Source organism: Hemitrygon akajei, chromosome 30 (assembly GCF_048418815.1).
Source record: "Hemitrygon akajei chromosome 30, sHemAka1.3, whole genome shotgun sequence".
Lineage (NCBI taxonomy): Eukaryota > Metazoa > Chordata > Chondrichthyes > Myliobatiformes > Dasyatidae > Hemitrygon > Hemitrygon akajei.
This window is the reverse complement of record NC_133153.1, coordinates 25,675,840-25,695,406: the sequence shown is the minus strand read 5'-3', so window position 1 is coordinate 25,695,406 and position 19,567 is coordinate 25,675,840. Positions and strand designations below refer to the sequence as shown.

At 44.9% G+C, this 19,567-nt stretch overlaps 1 long non-coding RNA gene across 1 annotated transcript; it reads left to right on the top strand.

Moving 5' to 3' along the window:
• Positions 1-2,639: 2,639 nt before the first annotated feature.
• LOC140718736 (uncharacterized) lies at positions 2,640-5,569 on the top strand. The gene is made up of 2 exons (XR_012096774.1): positions 2,640-2,826; positions 4,317-5,569. It is a non-coding gene; the product is annotated as an uncharacterized lncRNA (long non-coding RNA).
• Positions 5,570-19,567: the final 13,998 nt, after the last annotated feature.

Genomic DNA, 19,567 nt, shown 5'->3' with positions numbered 1-19,567 from the left:
TAAATAGCGAAACTTAGAATTAAAGGTATGAAGTATTGTAATATTCTTAACGAAAGACAGCTATGACCTGTTTGATGTGCTAGTTACAGTGTTTTCTTGGTTGAATTAATTTGAAAGTTTGACAAAAGCATTTTTATGTAACTCAAGTACAATTAGCCCAAATAAAAGGCCTCCAGTTGGAAGTACAATCTGAGCTGTTGTTTCTCTAAATGATTTAGTAGGTAGATCTTACCTTTCACTAAGGCCGAGGTACGGAATCTTGGGCTTAAAAAGGTTGGTGACCACTTTTGTAGATCATTGAATCGAACAACACATTCCAATATATGCTCTCGACCTTGTTATGAAACCAGTAACTGGTTTCACTTACCAGCAAAGATAGATATGTCAGTTGAAGTCCAATGGTACTATTTTCAAAAGTTTTATTAATAAAGGGGCACAAAAATTAAGGTTAATACAAACATTCAGATAACATGCGTCAATACTCAATCTAAAACGCAGGTACATTAATAATCACTCAGAAATAAGCTCTTTCGTTGTCTAGGGTATAATACTGAGTCCAATTGGAAATATAAAGAGTCACTCTGAAGTCTGCAGGCTTTTCCCTTTTTGGTTTCACGTGTTGGAGAGAGAGAAGAGAGATTGTTAGGAAAAGAGAACACTTGCCGTTGTCTTTATGAATCAAATCCTCAGCCTCAGAGGATTTGGCTTCCCTGGTGTTAAATAAAAGCGGTTTTCCGTTGGTTCTAGCCACAAACCCCGCATTCGGAATTTAACGCACGTGGCTTATTTCAAAATGGCTTCCCGTTCCCACGGGAAGCGGTATCGTGCTTCTTGGTGTCTCCTTGGTGCGTCTGAGGGTTGTCCTCTTTCAGACCCTTCTTTATACTGCCTCACGGGATCTCAGGTGTCAATCAGGTTGCAGGTGATGCAATCTCTCTCAACCAGCCCACTTTGCCCGAGGGCTTTACAATGTCCCTGCGAGTTGGCACGTCTGCAGTTCCCAGGTGTCTCCTGAGAACAATGCCACAGTCGCCAGCTTTTGTCCCAGTGGAATGCGGTATCCAGCACGTCGCTGTCTTTCCATTTCCTGTGTCCATTCAGCCTGTCTCTCTCTCTCTCGGGTCATTGACCCCCCTTTCACTAGGGCTCTTGCAATTCTCACAAAGGAGGGGGCTGGTATCATAACACCTCCCCTCTTAAAGGTTTTTTACCAGCGGTTAAAAACACAGAGTGGTACAGAGTCTTACAGAAATTTTGAATCTAACACAATACAGAAGCTTTTCTTTTCACTACAGAGTAATACAGTTATACATTCAAGTCAGCATCTAAACAGGTAACAAGTACAGTGTCCCTTTAATTAATATCTTAACATTGCGTACCGTACTAAAGTCTTGTAACATCAGACTTCAATTCAATAACCAGCTTATTTATTTGCTTTCTTCAGCAACATAACTAAGGAGGTGTGATCTTAGCTTAGGTGCATCTACAAAAGTTTATGCGAATACTAATCGTTTCGGTCGGTTTACTTCGCCGGCAGGTCTCCAAAGGTCTGTCTTTATTATTCACAGGCTTTGGCGCAACCCGTAAAACCTGCTTTGCTGTTTAAAAAAAATGGCATCCCCATTAACCGTCACCTCTTTTCTGGCGAGTCCCCCCGTTGGGACTTTGAGTAATTTGGCGTGGTGAACTCCCGCCCGCCTCGTTCATCGGGGCTATTTTTTTCAACACCATGCCCCAAACTGTCAAGACCCTTCAGGCTATTTGTTTTTAATTCCAACTCCTCTTTCAGGTAGCATTTCGAATGCAACCTCTTCACACCCCACCCTGGCGTAACAATAGAGTGGGGGGCCCCGCTATTTCCCAACTCACTCTGTGAGCGATCTGCCAGGTTTAACATTTCTTCCTTCGACTTGGGAACTACAGACTTTCCGTTTCCTTCAATAACAATCCTCATTCCCCCCTTAAATTCGGCATTAACCTTGGCCCCACTCTCGAATACAAACACCGTGGAACTCACACTTCCCACGGTTACCAAGGTTAACCCTTTTCCTACTGAACCAACCCTATCTGATCCACAAAGACGGCCGCCCCGTCCCCCTGAATCAAACACCTCAGACTTCCCCTGAGCTCTGTTACCAGGTTCAGCACCACGTGCGCCCCCATCTTGGACACACTCAAACGGGACATTGGCCCCTTCCAGGCTTTCAATACCCGTACCTTTTTCAAATTCTAACGTCCCCCGATCCTTCCAGTTACTCTCTAGGCAGCCCCCCGTTGGGGAAGGCGCAACCCTGCAAGCTGAAACAACCTCCTCGGCCATTTCAGCTGACTTCTCCACAGCAAGGATACCCTTCCTCTCTAAGACTGCCCTCATTTCACTCTCGGGACCATCGAGAACACCTTTAGAACTCTGAACTTCTTCAAACAATTCTGCCAAACCAGACAGATTAACCATGTCCAACTCTGGACATTTTAACAACTTTATCCGTTTCTCAACTTTAGTTCCTACCTCTAGGACCTTTCTCTTCACTAAGGGCAGGGCTATTTCCTCTCCCTTACCCCCCTTTACTTTACTGCTTTCTGTTTTACCACCCTCGGAACCCTCATGGTACAGGGTCGGTAAAAACATCTTGGCCAGATTACTGCTGGCCCGATTTAAACTGCTCACTGCTTTTCTGGACAGGCTGCGTGTGACCGCGCATGCGCGATAGCTTTGGGACTCTAGGGGCGGGGCCACCGCACTCGCCCGTCTGCGGGTCGGCATCATAGCTGCCACCGTTTCAAAAAACAAGAAATAACTATCAACATCCGTCTCTTCGAACGGAGGTACTACTCTCAGCTCCCGACTAACATTAAACCGCTCTCTCCTTAGCTCCTCCCTCTCTCTTTCTCTCCCCGCTGCCGCTCTCTCGGCTGCTGCTAACTCTCTGATCCGAATTTCATGCTGTCTTTGCCTCTCAGCTTGATCCTGCTCGTTTTCCACCTCCAACCCCTTCGCCAAATTTAACAAGTCTGATTTGGTGCTCACCTCTAGCGCCGCCACAGTCGCGTTTTTCATAAATTCACACACGTCCATCTTTGCTGGTTTTTCTGTCTGGCTACCTGCGTACCAGATCCAAATTATTTTTTTTTGACTTACAATCCCGATTGACTGACCTCCCCCTTATTGGTGTCAAATCCCGAGACGAGAACCCCACTTGTTATGAAACCAGTAACTGGTTTCACTTACCAGCAAAGATAGATATGTCAGTTGAAGTCCAATGGTACTATTTTCAAAAGTTTTATTAATAAAGGGGCACAAAAATTAAGGTTAATACAAATATTCAGATAACATGCGTCAATACTCAATCTAAAACGCAGGTACATTAATAATCACTCAGAAATAAGCTCTTTCGTTGTCTAGGGTATAATACTGAGTCCAATTGGAAATATAAAGAGTCACTCTGAAGTCTGCAGGCTTTTCCCTTTTTGGTTTCACGTGTTGGAGAGAGAGAAGAGAGATTGTTAGGAAAAGAGAACACTTGCCGTTGTCTTTATGAATCAAATCCTCAGCCTCAGAGGATTTGGCTTCCCTGGTGTTAAATAAAAGCGGTTTTCCGTTGGTTCTAGCCACAAACCCCGCATTCGGAATTTAACGCACGTGGCTTATTTCAAAATGGCTTCCCGTTTCCACGGGAAGCGGTATCGTGCTTCTTGGTGTCTCCTTGGTGCGTCTGAGGGTTGTCCTCTTTCAGACCCTTCTTTATACTGCCTCACGGGATCTCAGGTGTCAATCAGGTTGCAGGTGATGCAATCTCTCTCAACCAGCCCACTTTGCCCGAGGGCTTTACAATGTCCCTGCGAGTTGGCACGTCTGCAGTTCCCAGGTGTCTCCTGAGAACAATGCCACAGTCGCCAGCTTTTGTCCCAGTGGAATGCGGTATCCAGCACGTCGCTGTCTTTCCATTTCCTGTGTCCATTCAGCCTGTCTCTCTCTCTCTCGGGTCATTGACCCCCCTTTCACTAGGGCTCTTGCAATTCTCACAAAGGAGGGGGCTGGTATCATAACAACGTACATGTGACAAATAAAGCTAATCTCTAATATTATTTTAAATCTACTTGACGGTGAAGTTTGTTTATATCTTCATGACTAACTTGTGACATATCATCTGCCTCTTGCTCTGTTGACATTTCTTTCTGCAGATCCTTTAGAAAACTATGGTGACACTTGTAATCTTCAGTTTTTACAAACTGTTAATTAAAACCAATGCTTTATATGAAGTTTCCCTAAGAATTTAAAATAATTTCTTAATTATGTGTACTATTTTCTTCAATAGTAATCATTCACAATTTCAAGGGGAGAAGTAGACAATTGTCCAAAAACCTTCAGGTCCCAAAGGAGCAAGGGAGAGAAGAAGCAACAAAGCTGGAAGGGCATTAATTCAACATGCCAGAGCAGAAGCAATGTCAAGAAGTATGCCTGCTTTCATGTGATAAGTCGAAACCAGGCTAGTACTATGGAGAAGGAATGCAGGGAGGAGACAGCAGAGAAGACTGGAAGAGTTAACCAAGCAGAGAAATATAGACAAATGAAGGACATTTAGAAGCAAGAACATGCAAAGATCACTGATTGCTGACCATGCAGCCTCAGTACTATTGAGCATTTGAGTTGGTCTGCAGGGAAAAGTGATCGCAAGTTACGGGATTTTGCTGGAGGTAATTCCTTGCATTTACTCAAACCCCACATCTATATAAAACAGCAGGACCTTTATATTCTATCCTTGGTGATTCAAGAAAACACACATTATGCTGGAGGAACTCAGCAGGCTAGGCAGCATCTATGGGAAGGAGTAAGTAATCGATGTTTCAGGCCTTTCATCGGGACTCGATACACTTTCCCGCTTTCCTTCAAATTCGGTTGATGTGAATCAAATGAGTGTTGGATTATTTAAGGGAGCTAAAAGGTTTTATTTTAAGGGAGATTGGAAGTTATTTCTACATTTTTCTATGCTACCTTTCAGCAATTGATCTTCAAGTTGTGTCTCAAACAACATCCCTTTTAATTGCTTCCTAGACTGTGCATGTTAGATAGCTAAAGATGCCTTGGGCTGAATTTCCCCATATAATCACATTTAGCCTCAGAGAGTGATGAATGAATTGATCCCTATCATGGATCATTACACCAGCATATCATTACCATTGGGTTGAGATGGCTCAGGGCATCTGGATGGCTTGACCCAACTTCAACTAGGCTAACAAAGTTTCATTATAAACACAAGAGATTCTGCAGATGCTGGAAATCCAGGACAGCACACAAAATGCTGGAGGAGTCCAGCAGGTCAGGCAGCATCTATGGAATAAACAAATGGTCGACGTTTCAGGTCTTTCAGGACTGGAAAGGAAGGTGTGGTGAACTAGATATACCTGTCTGACTGCTCCTGTGGCTCCTCCCACAGACCCTGCTGACTGCTCCTGTGGCTTCTCCCACAGACCCCTGTATAAAGGCGACTGTGGGCTGCTGCTCTCCCTCATTTTCCCCAGGATGTAGTGTTGTTTATTCTTCCAGTCAATAAAAGCTGATATCTCGCTTCCTAAGTCTCAGCGTGAGTTATTGATGGTGCATCAGAAGGGGAAGATGACAAGATGTTTGATCGTCTTCTGAATCAGTGCATCAGTGGACCTGGATGGGTTCAGCTTATCATCCATTAAAGCCCCAGGATTGAAATTCTTCCTTTGTTGCAGGCACTAAACATGTGAAATTTTGAAGGGTTTGGGCTCGGCTTCTGAAATTTGGCTCTTTTGACTTACATGATGTAATGATGTCTTCCAATCCTACGTCAAGGACCCTTTCACTTGCTCTAAGCTTGAATGTTAAAGCCATTTCCTAAGCCGATTGATATCTTTGTTCACTGACCTGGCTATCTGTCACATGTACAAGTAGATGTCATCCCGTGACCTTCGAAGAGCTAAGTGTTATTGTTTTGCCTGAGGGAAGTAATATGTCCATGTATTACAGCTGGAAATGCTGCAGAAACATTAAAACTTGAATATATTTTTAGAAAGCAATTAATTTGAACAACTTGGACATGTTGAGCTGTATCACTGAATGCATAATTTGCCATAGTTCACATTCACCTTAATTCCACTAAAAGGACAATCAAGATGAGATCTGCTAAATCAAGTAAGTTATTTATTGAGAGGAAATCATAGAGACATGATGTCATGGAATCATACAGAATGGAGACAGGTCCCTCATCCACACTGACCACTGGGCGCCCATCCACATTAACTCCATCTCCCAGCATTTCTGCCTAGATGATTCAAGTGCTCATCTCTACACTACTTGGTGTCACAGTAGCATAGCAGTTGGCGCAGTGCTTTTACAGCTCGGGGCATTCCCGCGTCTGGAGTTCAGTTCTGGCGCCGTTCTGTAAGGAGTATCTGTACGTTCTCCCTGTTGTTCTCTGGTTATCTCCCACAGTCCAAAGACTGTGGTTAACTGGTCATTGTAAGCTGTCCCATGATTAACTTCGGGTTAAGCAGGATCGTGGAGGTGCTGGGTCTGCGTTCCTCGAAGGGCCCAAAGAGCCAGGAGGTCGTACTCTGCACTGTATCACTAAATAAATAAAAATAAGTAAATGCTGTCAGAAACATAGCTTCAACCATTCCTCAGGCAGCGATTCCAAATACTTACCATTCTCTGCATGAACAAAGTCCCCCTCATGTCTCTTTGATTTTATCCTAAATCAACACCCAATGGCCACTTTTGTAGGCACATCCTGTACCAATAAAGTGGCTACTGAGAGTACTTTGGTGGTCTTCTGCTTCTGTAGCCCCCCCACCCCCCACCTTCAAGGTGCAATGTGTTGTGCGTTCAGAGATGTTCATCTGCACACCACTGCCATAAACTGTGATTATTTGAGTTACTGTGGCTCAGACCAGTCTGGCCATTCTCCTCTGACCTCTCTCAATAACAAGGTGTTTTCTCCCACAGAACTGCTGCTCACTGGATGTTTTTTTGCTTTTCACACCCAGCGTTCCCTCTTAATTTTTTTAACGGTGGTGTGGACCAACCATTGCTCTGAGCTGGAAATATTTACACAGCCTGAAAACTACACGGCCCTTTAAATGTTTTTTTTTTGTAATATGCGTACTCCGAATATTTAGAATGAAAATTGAAAAATCGCATCCTTTTGATTTTATTTATTAATTGAAGGGTATAATGAAATACAGAAAAACAAAGAAAATCTTTCATGTTTCATAAACTTTTTCCAACTGCATCCAATTCTAGCCGTGCGGCAACAAAGGCAATGTGCGTATTAGGGTGCATTTCAGTTACTGTGTGGCCGTGCACCTGCACAGTTTGTAGCTTATCCCATTCTCCCTAAACTCTAGCGACTGCTCTGCGTGGAAATCCCAGGAGATCAGCAGTTTCTGAGATACTCAAACCACCCCATCTGGCACCAACAATCGTTCCATGCTCAAAGTCACTCGGATCACATTCCGTCCAGATTCTGATGTTTGGTCTGAATGACAACTGAACCTCTTGGCCACGTCTGCATGCTCTTATGCACTGAGTTGCTGCCACATGATTGGCTGATTAGATATTTGCATTAATGAGCAGATGCGTCTAACAAAGTGGCCACTGAGTTTATCTCCTCTAGTTTCATTTACCGCTAACACATGGGCAAGTTTCCTGCAGTTTCCCTCATAAATTTACATACCTCAAACATGTCCCCTTCTTAACCTTCTCCACCAGGGAGAACAGACCTATCTTCTCCAGTCTCTCTCAATAACAGAACTGTTCCTTCCCAGGCACCCTCCTGGTGAATGTCCTCTGCTCCCCAAAGTCAGAGACAAAGCATGGAAATATGGTCTTCAGGCCACCAAGACCATGCTGAACATCAGCTACCCACTTACACTGATTCTACATTAATACATCTTTTACTCTCCTCTATGTCTGGAGGTGATCTTGTCAAGAGGCATAAGCAACCTGCCTTTGACTGATCGCCCAGCTTAGGGATGACGTCATTAAGCTGGAAAAAGTGCGGAAAAGTTTCACGAAAATGCTGACAGGACTAGTGGGCTTGAGCTATAAGTAGAGGCTGAGCAGGCTGGTGGTTTGCTCCTCAGAGTACAGGAGGTTGGGAGGTGACCTTATAGAAAATAATGAGGTTAGAATTGGAACTGATGGAACTAGTTTATTATTGTCACATGTACTGAGACACAGAGAAAAGCTTGTCTTGCAAATCACTACACAGCGTATTGAGGTAGTACAAGGTGAAGCAACAGCAGAGTACAGAATAGAGAAAGGTGCAATGCAGGTCGACAATAAGCTGCAAGATCGTACCGAGGTAGTTTGCGATGTTGAGAGCCAATCTATCATATTTGGGAACCATTCAATATTCTTATAACTGTGAGGTAGAAGCTGCCTTCGTACCAGGTGAACCACGCTTGGTGGTTTTGTTTTATCTTCTGCCCAATGGGAGTGAGGAGAAGAGAGAATGTCCTCGGTGGGTGCAGTCCTTGATTACGTTGGCTGCTTTGCTGAGGTGAAAAGGTTACAAGTAGGGAACGGAATCACTCTAAAAACAGGTGTAAACTTGATGGACAGAATGGTCTACTTATATTTATTTCATTTTGAGGTTGAGCATGGCAACAGGCCCTTCCAGCTTGGTGAGCCTGTGCCACCCATTTACACCCAAGATGAGCCTGTGCCACCCAGGTATACCCATGTGACCAAATAACTTACTAACCGGTACATTCTGGAATGTGGGAAGAACCAGAGCACCTGGAGAAAACCCATACAGTCACAGGGAGAACGTGTAAACTCCTTACAAGCAGTGTCCGAACAGAAACCGGGTTGCAGGTGCTGTAATAACGTTACGCTAATGGCTACACCCCTGCCTTTTGGGAATATAAGATTTACCTAAAGCATTTAAAAGGGAAGCTTAGTAAAGGCTCAAAATCTTTATTTCTTCACATGTATTGCACTGTAGGCAGTTATGTAACACAGCATGCCAAGTACATAACTCAGGCAGTCAATAGACTATTAATTGTGAAACTTTCAAATGCAACCAGGTCATTGGTTATATCTGGACTACCAGGATAATTTACTAAGTACTTCATTGGCACGAAACGGAGCGATTATTAATTGAAGTAGATGATGCTTGTGAAGGATTCTCCAGAGAATAAATGACAGTTCTTGCCAATAAAACAACAGACGAAGCAAAGACGAGGATGAAAAATGCAATTGTACCAATCTTAAATGTTAAGTGTTACAATACGGCAATTGATATTTATGCTGCAGGCAAACCCCACAAGGTATTTAATTTGTACTTTCATATATTTCTGATGAGCTTCTTGCATAAATCTCATATCCACTTTTCCAGCTCAACCACATATCCATTTCTTTGCCACTACCAACACTTCTGCCATTAATAATTAAGAATCTTCTAAAATATTTTCATTTTCTTCTCATATTGTTACTAACTTTCAGCATACATTGTACACTATTGGAGTTCCGATATTTACATTCACAATGCCAGCTTAAACAATATGTCTCATCTTCCTTCTGGAGCATTTTATTAATATTGTGTTTGGTCGTGTATCAATATATCAATTGTATATGTCAGGAAAGACTAGTCATCCTTTGAAAATATAAAGATAAAAACACTGTGAATATTAAAAATTTGAAATAAAAATAGAACATTATTGAAATAAGCATCAACTAGATAAGTTTCAATATGTAATGAAATATATGTAGATTCCCCCATCTGCCTCCAGGTGAGAGTAAGATTTTCTTAAAGGTATGAAGTACCAAACTATTCATCTATCAACAAAACATGGCCTAAGGACGATGTAAATTGTTTACACTGATAGATAAAGATTGATGATATCTTCTTGGTCAGCACTCCAGCCATCTATGATTTATAGAAAATTAAAATGGTTATCATTCCAAGGTATAGAAGTCGCATTTCTGTCTATGCTCAGTCTCATCACTGGCTCTTAAATAACTTTAGATGAGTCTAAACTTAAATATGTTTAGATAAGTCTTAACATATAGACTTGGCTGAGAAACAACTATTTTCAAGTCAAGTCACGTTTATTGTCATTTAACTATATACATGTATACCATCAAATGAGACAACATTTCTCCAAACCAGGGTGTAAAGCACTGTAGTACACATAACACACATAATGCATAATAACTAATGAAATTAAGGATAAAATCTACAGATGGATTGCACAAAAATAAACAATCTAAAGTGAATAATTTAAATATTGCAAGGTACAAAACCGATTAACCAAAGACACTTCGAATGCGATGCAGCAAGAATTTCAGAAGCCTAATGGCCTGGGGGAAGAAACTGCTTCCCATCCTGACCGATCTTGCTTTCATGCATCGGAGTCTCCTGCCTGATGGTAGAAAGTCAAAGAGGATGCTGGATGGACGGGTGGGATCTTTAATAATACTAAGGGGCCTGCGGATGCAGCACCCCTGATAAATGTCCCGATGGATGGTAGGGAGAGCTTTATGATCATCTCAGCTGTTCTCACATCTTCTCTGCAGTCTATGAAGTATTTAAATGAAGACATAACATGACACACTGCACACATCCCCTCATTCCCTCTTTTGTAAAGCACTATATTCTGCAGTAACATTATGTTTTACCTTCTGTTATTGCTAAATACTAAAATTTGTATTTTGTGCTCTATTATTCCTTTACCCTTGTACTACGTTAATGTACTGATGTGGTGAAATCTGAGTAGATGCAAAATTTTTCATTTACCTCGGCACACAAGACAATAATAATCCAATTACCAATGACAAGAGTATTTTTGCACAACTTGCTTTCTCTGACAGAAATCTTTTTTTTTAGTATTCTTTGTGGAGGAGTTCCTTAAATCAGTTTGCCCCCCCCCCCCCCTTTCAACTTTGCTTAGGAAATTATTCATCACTTGTTTCATCAAAAAACCAAGGGCGGCATTGTAGTGTAGTGGTTAGCTCAACACTTTACAGTACCAGTGACCTGGGTTCAATTCCCACCATCACTGGTTTACTGTGGCGCTCTGGGGACGTGCTTGTCAGCCTGCCCCAGCATTCCTAGCAGCCAGCACCACATTAGTGTCAAGAGTGGGATCAGAAATTGAGAGTGAAGTTGAAGAGCTACAAGGGCAGAAGGAGCACCTTAAGGCCGGGGGGAATAAGTCAAGGGACTGAGTGGTATGCCTCCCCTGTACACCCGGGCTAGGCTCCCGAAGACGGGTCGACAACCCGGAGGGAGAACCTGGGAATCGAGCGTTGTGCCTTCCCAGGGAACCTCGATGGGGTGAGCATACCCAGGCTACATGGCGGAATGGCTTGCGCCAAGGAACCCAAGATGCGTCAGCCCCATCGAGACACCGGAGCGGCGTTTTGAGCAGAGGCCATTGGATGAAGCAGTGGGAGAAGAATTGAGCAGCAGACAGCACCGTGTGGGTGAAAACCTGGGGGCAGATCTCAGCTACAAGCCGCCCCTGGCGCAGTTCACCGCGTCCCTGTCGGCAGCCCTTCTGCAGTGCCCGCCAGCGAGACGTCCTGGCGGTGCAGGAGCTGTGGCAGCGGAGCAGCGAGGCCCTGGGTCAGGACCAGCAGTGGCGGCTGAAGGACCTCCTGGACCAGCATCTCGACATCTTCACAGCCAGGAGCTGCTCCAATACCGCATTAATGCTGGGGACACCCTGGGCCATCTGCCTGCAGCCACATCGCCCAGCCCTCGCCAAACGCCAGGCAGCGGAGCCCCAGCTGAAAGGGCTGACAGCAGATGGCGTCATCGAGCCATCCGACGGCCCGTGGGCAGCCCCAGCGGCGGGGGGTCAGGAAGGACGGTTGTGGCGGTTCTACATAGATTACCGCCATTCAATGCCATGACCCAGAAGGACTCCTATCCTCAGCCCTGATCTGATGACGCCCTGGACGGGATCGTGGGTTTGACCTGGTTCAGCTCTTGCAAACTCTGCCGTGGGAAATGGCCCCGGAGGCTGCCTTCACCACTGGTCAAGGGCTGTGGCACTTCTGACTAACGGATAGGTGCTCGCACCCATTCCGCGGAGCCACTGTCTCACCTACTTGGACAGTCTCCTGGTGCACGCCACGGTTTTGGATGATGCTCTGCGAAACCAGGAAGAGGTCCTTGCAGGCAACCGCCAGGTGAGTCTGCGCTTCGATCCCACAAAGTGCCGTGCGCTGCATCGCAAGACAAAGTTACTGGGCCACGCAGTGAGTGTGGAACGAGTGGCAGCGGACCCTGAGAAGGTGATGGCAATTAGGGAATGGCCACCACACCCCCCCCCCCCCCCCCCGCGCCCCGCGAAGTCTCTGAGCTTTGCTGCTTCCTGGGGCTGGCATCGTACTACCGCCGGTTTATTAAGGGCTTTGCCACCGTTGCCAGTTCCCTGCACTAGCTCACTGGGAAGGGGAGGCCTTTCACCTGGACTGCGGCCTTCAGCCAGCTCCCAGCTGCGCTCATTCTGGCCCCAGTGGTGGCGTACCCCGATCCGTCACGCCCTTCCGTTGTTGACACAGATGCCAGCAACGGGGCCTTGGCATAGTGCTGGCACAGGAGGGGGACCAAGCCGGACATGTTGTGGCATTCTTCAGCCGCGCCCTGAGCCACCTAGAGCTCAGTGTTGACGCCCAGTCTCGCTGACGCTGCGTGGCTACCCTCACCACCTTGAGGAGCAGAGCCAGGGGCAAGCGGCAGTGGCGGCACTTCAGTTGGCAGTCTGCGGTGACCTCCCCCACCGTGGAGCACCAGCAGCTGCGCAGCAAGCAGGTGAGCGATCCCGCGCTGGCCCGGGCAACGGATGGCTGACCGTGGGATGAAGGCCAGAGTGGGCAGAGGTCTCTGCCCTGGATCCAGAGACCTAAGGCCCTGTACTCTCAGCGGGGCACACCGAAGCTCAGCGACAGTTTGCTGCTCTGGCAGTTTTCCGACGGTGACCGGTATCTGCTGCAGCTGACGGGCGGCAGGGTGCACAGGCTGTTGGGGTCCAGACATCTTGGGTTTGCAAAGGCGTTGGACAAGCTGCATGAATGCTTCTGTTGGCCTGGCTACGGGCGGGGCGTGGAGCTCTTTGTGCACTGCTGCAATACTTGCCAGGCCGCCAGTCTAGGTGCCAGTGCCGTTGTGCCTGGTGGGGGCCTCAAGGGAGCGTGTAGGGGTAGACATCCTGGGCCCCTTCCCCCGCACTGACGCTGCATTCCCGTGGCCGTGGATTCCTTCATGAAGTTGCCAGACGTGTACGCTGCCCCAGACCAGGGCACTACCAACACAGCCGAGAGACTTGTGGAAGAGTTCTGTCATCTTGGCAGCCTCGAGGATCTCCACAGTGACCAGTGGTGCAGCTCTGAGGGGCAGGTGTTTGGCAAGGCCTGCAGGCGGCTGGGAATCACCCCTCAAGTGATGGGCAGGTGGAACGTTTTAACCACAGCCTGGCCTTGCATCTTGCCATCCTCATCAGCCAGCAGTAGCACAATTGGGGTCACCACCTACCCCTAGTACTGTGAGCAGTTCAGGAGAGCACCAAGTGTAGGCCGGCTGTGCTCAGGGAGCGGCACACGCCGGTGGATCTGGTATTTGGCCCTCTTCCCGAGCCAGAGTTTCCTGGGAAGGCCAGGTTGGCGTACCTGCAGCACCTCAGGAGACGCCTACAGGCTGTTTGCAATGTAGCTCGGCAGAACCGAAGCGCAGCTAACAGCTGCCAAAAACAGGCTTATGATGCTGGTAGCTCTACTATGGGGGAACCGAGTATGGGTCTACCTCTCTGCCTGGGAGAAGGGACTATCCCGCAGGCTTGGCAGCCGCTGGAAGGGCCCAGGAGAGGTGCTCGACCACATCTCCAATGTGATGTACCAGGTGCAGTTGCCTGAGTGGTAGTCATGCTGCACCAGGGCCGGTTGGCACTGTATCGACCTTTGCCCCCTGCCAACCCAGCGAGGCTGAGGGAATGAGGTGATACTCTGAGTGCCCTGCCCCTTGCCTCACCAAACAATGCCCCCCCCCCCCCAGTGCCCTGGGTGGTAGCATCGACCACCACCAGGACTTTTGGACTTTGTTGTGGACTCTGGAGTTGCCGGGTATGGATGGCCCCTCAGATGAGGGCAAAGTGGCGCCTCAGGGGCATGGCCAACAGCTCACCCTAGCATTCCTAGAGGCCAGCAAACTTATTGTTCTTGTTTTAAAATGTGTTCATGGTGTGCGTGCTCAGTAGAGTTATGGTGGGATATTCAGGTTCATTTATTTTAGCTCGGGCTATACAGTTGCTCGCTTGTGTGATTGTGTGCCACCCTGAATTTAACCAAGGTGCGTAATAATCACCTCTCCCATCTGTACGTGACTGAGTTAGTTATTGAGCTTTTGTGTTTCTCCCAATAAAAACGGCAGTTGAAATAAACGCGCTTTCCTCGTCTGTCATCAGGGACTGAACGCTTGCCACCGCACATTCTCCCCGTGACTGTGTGGGTTTCCTCCACGTGCTCTGGTTTCCTCCCACAGTCCAAAGATGTACCGGTTGGTAGGTTAACTGGTCATTGTAAAGTGTCCCATAATTAGGCTAGGATTAAATCAGGGTACCGCTGGGCAGCGCAGCTCGAAGGGTCGGAAAGGTCGATTCTGCACTGTATCTCAATAAAATAAAATCACGTCACTGATTGAGTGAGAAGTGGTAGGTTGAATCAGCTCAAAATGGATTAAGTTGGAATAGCTGGGTCAAAATCCGGATGCAGAAGAGAATAATAGGGAACGAGGGTGTGTACACAGCTTCAACTTCCCTATTTTCATTCCAATTTTATTTAGTGAGAGTAAAACAAAATGCTTCCAGAATAGTTCAAAATGAAAGCTTATGCAAATCTGTGTTTATTATGCCTCCAGTGACACAGGGCACTTATACTGGGAATTCCACTTTAATGGCCATACTAATTAACAATATTTGTGGGAATATCTTCACCAGAACTTTTGGCAGTTCAAGAAGGTGGCTCACTACCATTTTCTCAAGGGCAAATAGGAATGCACAATAAATGACAGACTCAGTATCAAGACTCAAATCCTTAGAAATAAATAGATAAAAATAGCTTGAGCTAGAAGTCCAGTGAAGATTTAGCTGCCTTTTACAGAGTTTCAATACAGTGGAGCTGTGCACATGTACTACTAGAGCTGGACATACACTCTCTGATTTGATAGTGCACCTAGCAAAATACAAGTTTGTGTTGTAAATAAGCTTTGGGCCTTCCCTCCCCACTACATCCAGCATCAGATTTTTCAAGGATATGCTCTAGAAACCTCCAACAACACTCTGGTATGATGCACACAAAGTGCAAGTCATTGGGTGAGCATTTAGGCCTATTAGTTCCAGCACAGAAAATGTCCCCTTTGAACTGGCAGGATGCCACAAAAGCAATTTCAAAATAACTGTTTATGGCTTTTATAAAAATTTCTCCTTTTGGTTTTACATCCCTAGTAAGGACCAGGTTGTACAAATTAATTTGTCCGTTACATCAAAGAAATTCTGCTAAGGATTGGGTTAAGTTACACATAAAGCTAATATTATGCATAAACTGCAAATAATCCATTGGCAGAGGAAATGACATCACAGGATATTCAAATCTTCCTGAACAAAGTCAAGGAAACCTTCTTTGTAAATACTGCAGTATTGATCTTGGATGTTTTAGCAGACAAAATATTTATGCTTTTTCATTGCAACAAAAAGCCTTGATAGAAATAATTAAGTATTCCTCAGCAAATGATTAACATTTAAAAAAATGAGATGTATTTTAGAAACAGATACATGAAAATGTAAGAAAAAAGCATAAGCTACTATGTGATTTTTGTTCAAGGTCACTTTAAATCATTATCTATCATAAAACCTGACTGTGAATTAGCCACTGAACGATTGAGGAAACACACAGTACATCTGCTCTCAAGACAACAACAATCATGTTCTTTATGATTAACCAGCTTCATTACTGAAATATGCAGCACTTTCTACAACATTAAAATCTCAATTTTGTATTTTCTTTGTGCAAAGCTTCCCCAAAGACAGATTTTATTCTGGACTCATTTCATAACCCCCCAAAATAATCAATATTCTGTGTACTCTTCAGCCAATGCCACACTCATAAAATTGAACAACTCTATAGAACATCCCTTGAGCATAATTGAGTTATTCAACCATAAATGTTCAGTCAAAGACTGCCTCTCTTGTGATTGTCAGTTCTAAGGGAACAGTTGGAGGTCACTGAGACATATGCTAATCACTCTGCCTTTGCTAGAAAGATTTATCCATCAACATTAAGCCTCCAAAATATGTATCTAATTCAAATTGAATCATTGAAATTTAAAATATAGAACAAAGTATTTCGGCTCATCTTATCCACACTGGCCAAAATCTCACATCCCAGCTCTTGTTCCAAGGCATTGATGAATACTAATCAAGGCACTTTTTTAAAATGCTGTGGCAATTTCTGCCTCCAATTCCAACTTTATGGCAATGGATTTTGTATTCCACCCATCACCACTCCACAGCAATTTGTTACATGATTTTTTTTTCTCAATCGCCAAAAAGCTTACTAATTAACTTAAATGGATAATGCATCACTACTATATTCATGGCTAAGAGTTCTTTCCCTTTAACCCTATCCAGACCGGACATAGTCTTATTCAGTTGAACTAAATCTACCCACTTTCTCTGTTCCAAAGAACATATCAGTTAGATAATCACTCAATAATCACCATAAGATCTAGGGGCAGAATTAGACTATTTGGCCCATTAAGTCTGCTCTGCCATTTCATCAAGGCTGATACAGACCCCTCTTAGCCCCTATGACCTGCCAGCTCCCTGTAGCCCTTCATGCCCTGACTAACGAAGAATCTATCAACATCTTCCCTAAATGTACCCAATGACTTGTCCTCTACAGCTGCCAATGGCAACAAATTCCACAGATTCAACACTCTCGAGCTAAAGAAATTCCTCCTCATCTCTGTTCTAAAAGGACGTCCCTCTATTCTGAAGCTGTGCCCTTGGTCCTAGACTTCCCCACTACAGGAAATATCCTCTCCACATCCACTGTATTGAGGCCTTTCAACATTCGATAGGTTTCAATGAGATCCCTCCTCATTCTGAATGGTGTACAAAATCTGGTCTATGTGATTTATCTATCTTCAGACTTTTTAGTATCCCAAGCATGTACTAGTTGCCTAGTAATGGCAACTTTACTCACTTCTTCCCTCTAATACTCTTGAACTTCTCTGTTAGTGTCTTCCACAGTGAAGACTGATGCAAGATACATGTTCAGTTTCCTTGTCCCCCATTACTACCTCTCAGCATCATTTTTCAGCAGTCCAATATCTACTCTCGTTTCTCTTATACTCTATCTGAAGAAACTTTTGATAATCTCTTTAATATTATTAGCTAGCTTGCCTTCATATCCCATCTTTTTCCTCTTTATGACTTTTTTACTTGCCTTTTGTTAGTTTTTAAAGGCGTCCCAATCCTCTAACTCAGGGGTGTCAAACTCATTTTAGGTCACGGGCTGGATTGAGCAAAATGCAGCTTCATGCGGGCCGGATCAGTCGGACGCGTGCGAACGCAGCTATCGTTGCCTCCATTTTTTCAGCCTGCTTTCATGTGTCTCAGTCTCTGCTATAACTACAAAGTGTTTCACTTTACAAATTCCGTTTCTTATGAAGAAGACTGCCGTGCAAGACTGCCGAATAAACACTAAAAACCCTAAAAACCTGGTACCTGAATAAACTCAGCATTAGCCATATCATACGCCATAAGCACTTCGATTACTGGGGCCAGCTTTAATAGTAATTAGATATTATCTCGCGGGCCAAAGATAATTCCACCGTGGGCCGGATTTGGCCCGCGGGCCTTGAGTTTGACATATATGCTCTAACTTCCCACTAACTTTTGCTCTATTATGTGTTATCTCTTTGGCATTAATGTTGGCTTTGACTTCCCTTTTCAGCCACAGGTGTATCATCCTGCCTTTAGAATACATCTTCTTAGGGACATATCTATCCTGCACTTTTGGAATTGCTCCCAGAAACTCTATCCATTGCTGTTCTGCCATCATCCTTGCCAATGTTCTTCTCCAATCAATTTGGGAGAACTCCTCTCTCCTGCCTCTGTAATTCCCTTTACTCCACTGTAATACTGATACATCTGACTTTAGATTCTTCCACCCAAATTGCAGGGTGAATTCTGTCATATTATGATCACTTAGCCTGAAGGGTTCCTTTACCTTAAGCTCGTTAATCAATTCCGGTTCATTGCATAACACTCCAGTCCAGAAAAGCAGATCCCTTACTGGGTTCAACCATGAGCTGCTCTAAAAAATCAGCTTGTAGACAATCTACAAATTCCCTTTCTTAACATCCAGGACCAACCTGAATTTCCCAATTTACCCGAATATTGAAATCCCTCATGACTATCCTAACATTGCCCTTTTGACATGCCTTTTCTAGCTCTCATTGTAATTTGTAGCTCTCATCTTTCCTACTGTTCAGAGGGCTGTATGTAACTCCCACTAGGTTTTCTTTTACTCTTCACACACAAAACGCTGGTGGAACACGGCAGGCCAGGCAGCATCTATAAGGACAAGCACTGTCAACATTTTGGGTCTCGGCCCGAAACGTCGACAGCGCTTCTTCCTATAGATGCTGCCTGGTCTGCTGTGTTCCACCAGCATTTTGTGTGTGTTGTTTGAATTTCCAGCATCTGCAGATTTCTTCATGTTTTCTTTTACTCTCACAGTTTCTTAGATCTACCTGCAATGATTCTACACCTTCTGATCCTATGTCATTTCTTTCTCAGAAATTGATTTCATTTTTTAACAACAGAGCCACCCCTCCCTCTTTACCCATCTGTCTGTCCTTTCAATACAATGTGTATCCTTGGACGTTAAGCTCCCAGCTATAATCTTCTTTTAGCTACCATTCACTGATGCTCACAACATCATACATACTGATCTCTAACTGTGCTATGCGTTATCTACCTTCTGTATACTGCGTGCATTCAAAAATAACACACAATCCTGTATTCATCACCCTTTTCAATTTTGGCCCCCTTTTACATTGCAACTTATCCCATTGACTGCAGTTTTGCCCAATCTTCAGCCTGTCCCTGTTAGCAGTCTCGCTACACACTACCTCCATTTGTAAACCAACTGCCCCATCCTCGGCCCTATCACCTACTTCACATCCCCCCTGCCAAACTAGTTTAAACCCTCCCAAAAGCTCTAGAAAACATGCCCACAAGGATATTGGTCCCCCTCAGGCTCAGATGTAATCTGTTCCTTTTGCACAAGTCGTAACTTCCCCAAAAAGATCCCACTGATCCAGAAATCTGAACCCCTGCCCCTGCACCAGTTCTTCAGCCACACATTTATCTGTCAAATGCTCCTATTCTTACCCTTATTGGCATGTGGGATAGGCAGTAATTCAGAGATTACTACCCAGGCAGTCTTGGCTTTCCTGCTTCCTACCTAGCTCCCTGAAATCTCTCTTCAGAACCTCCTCTGCCTATGTCATTGCTACCAATA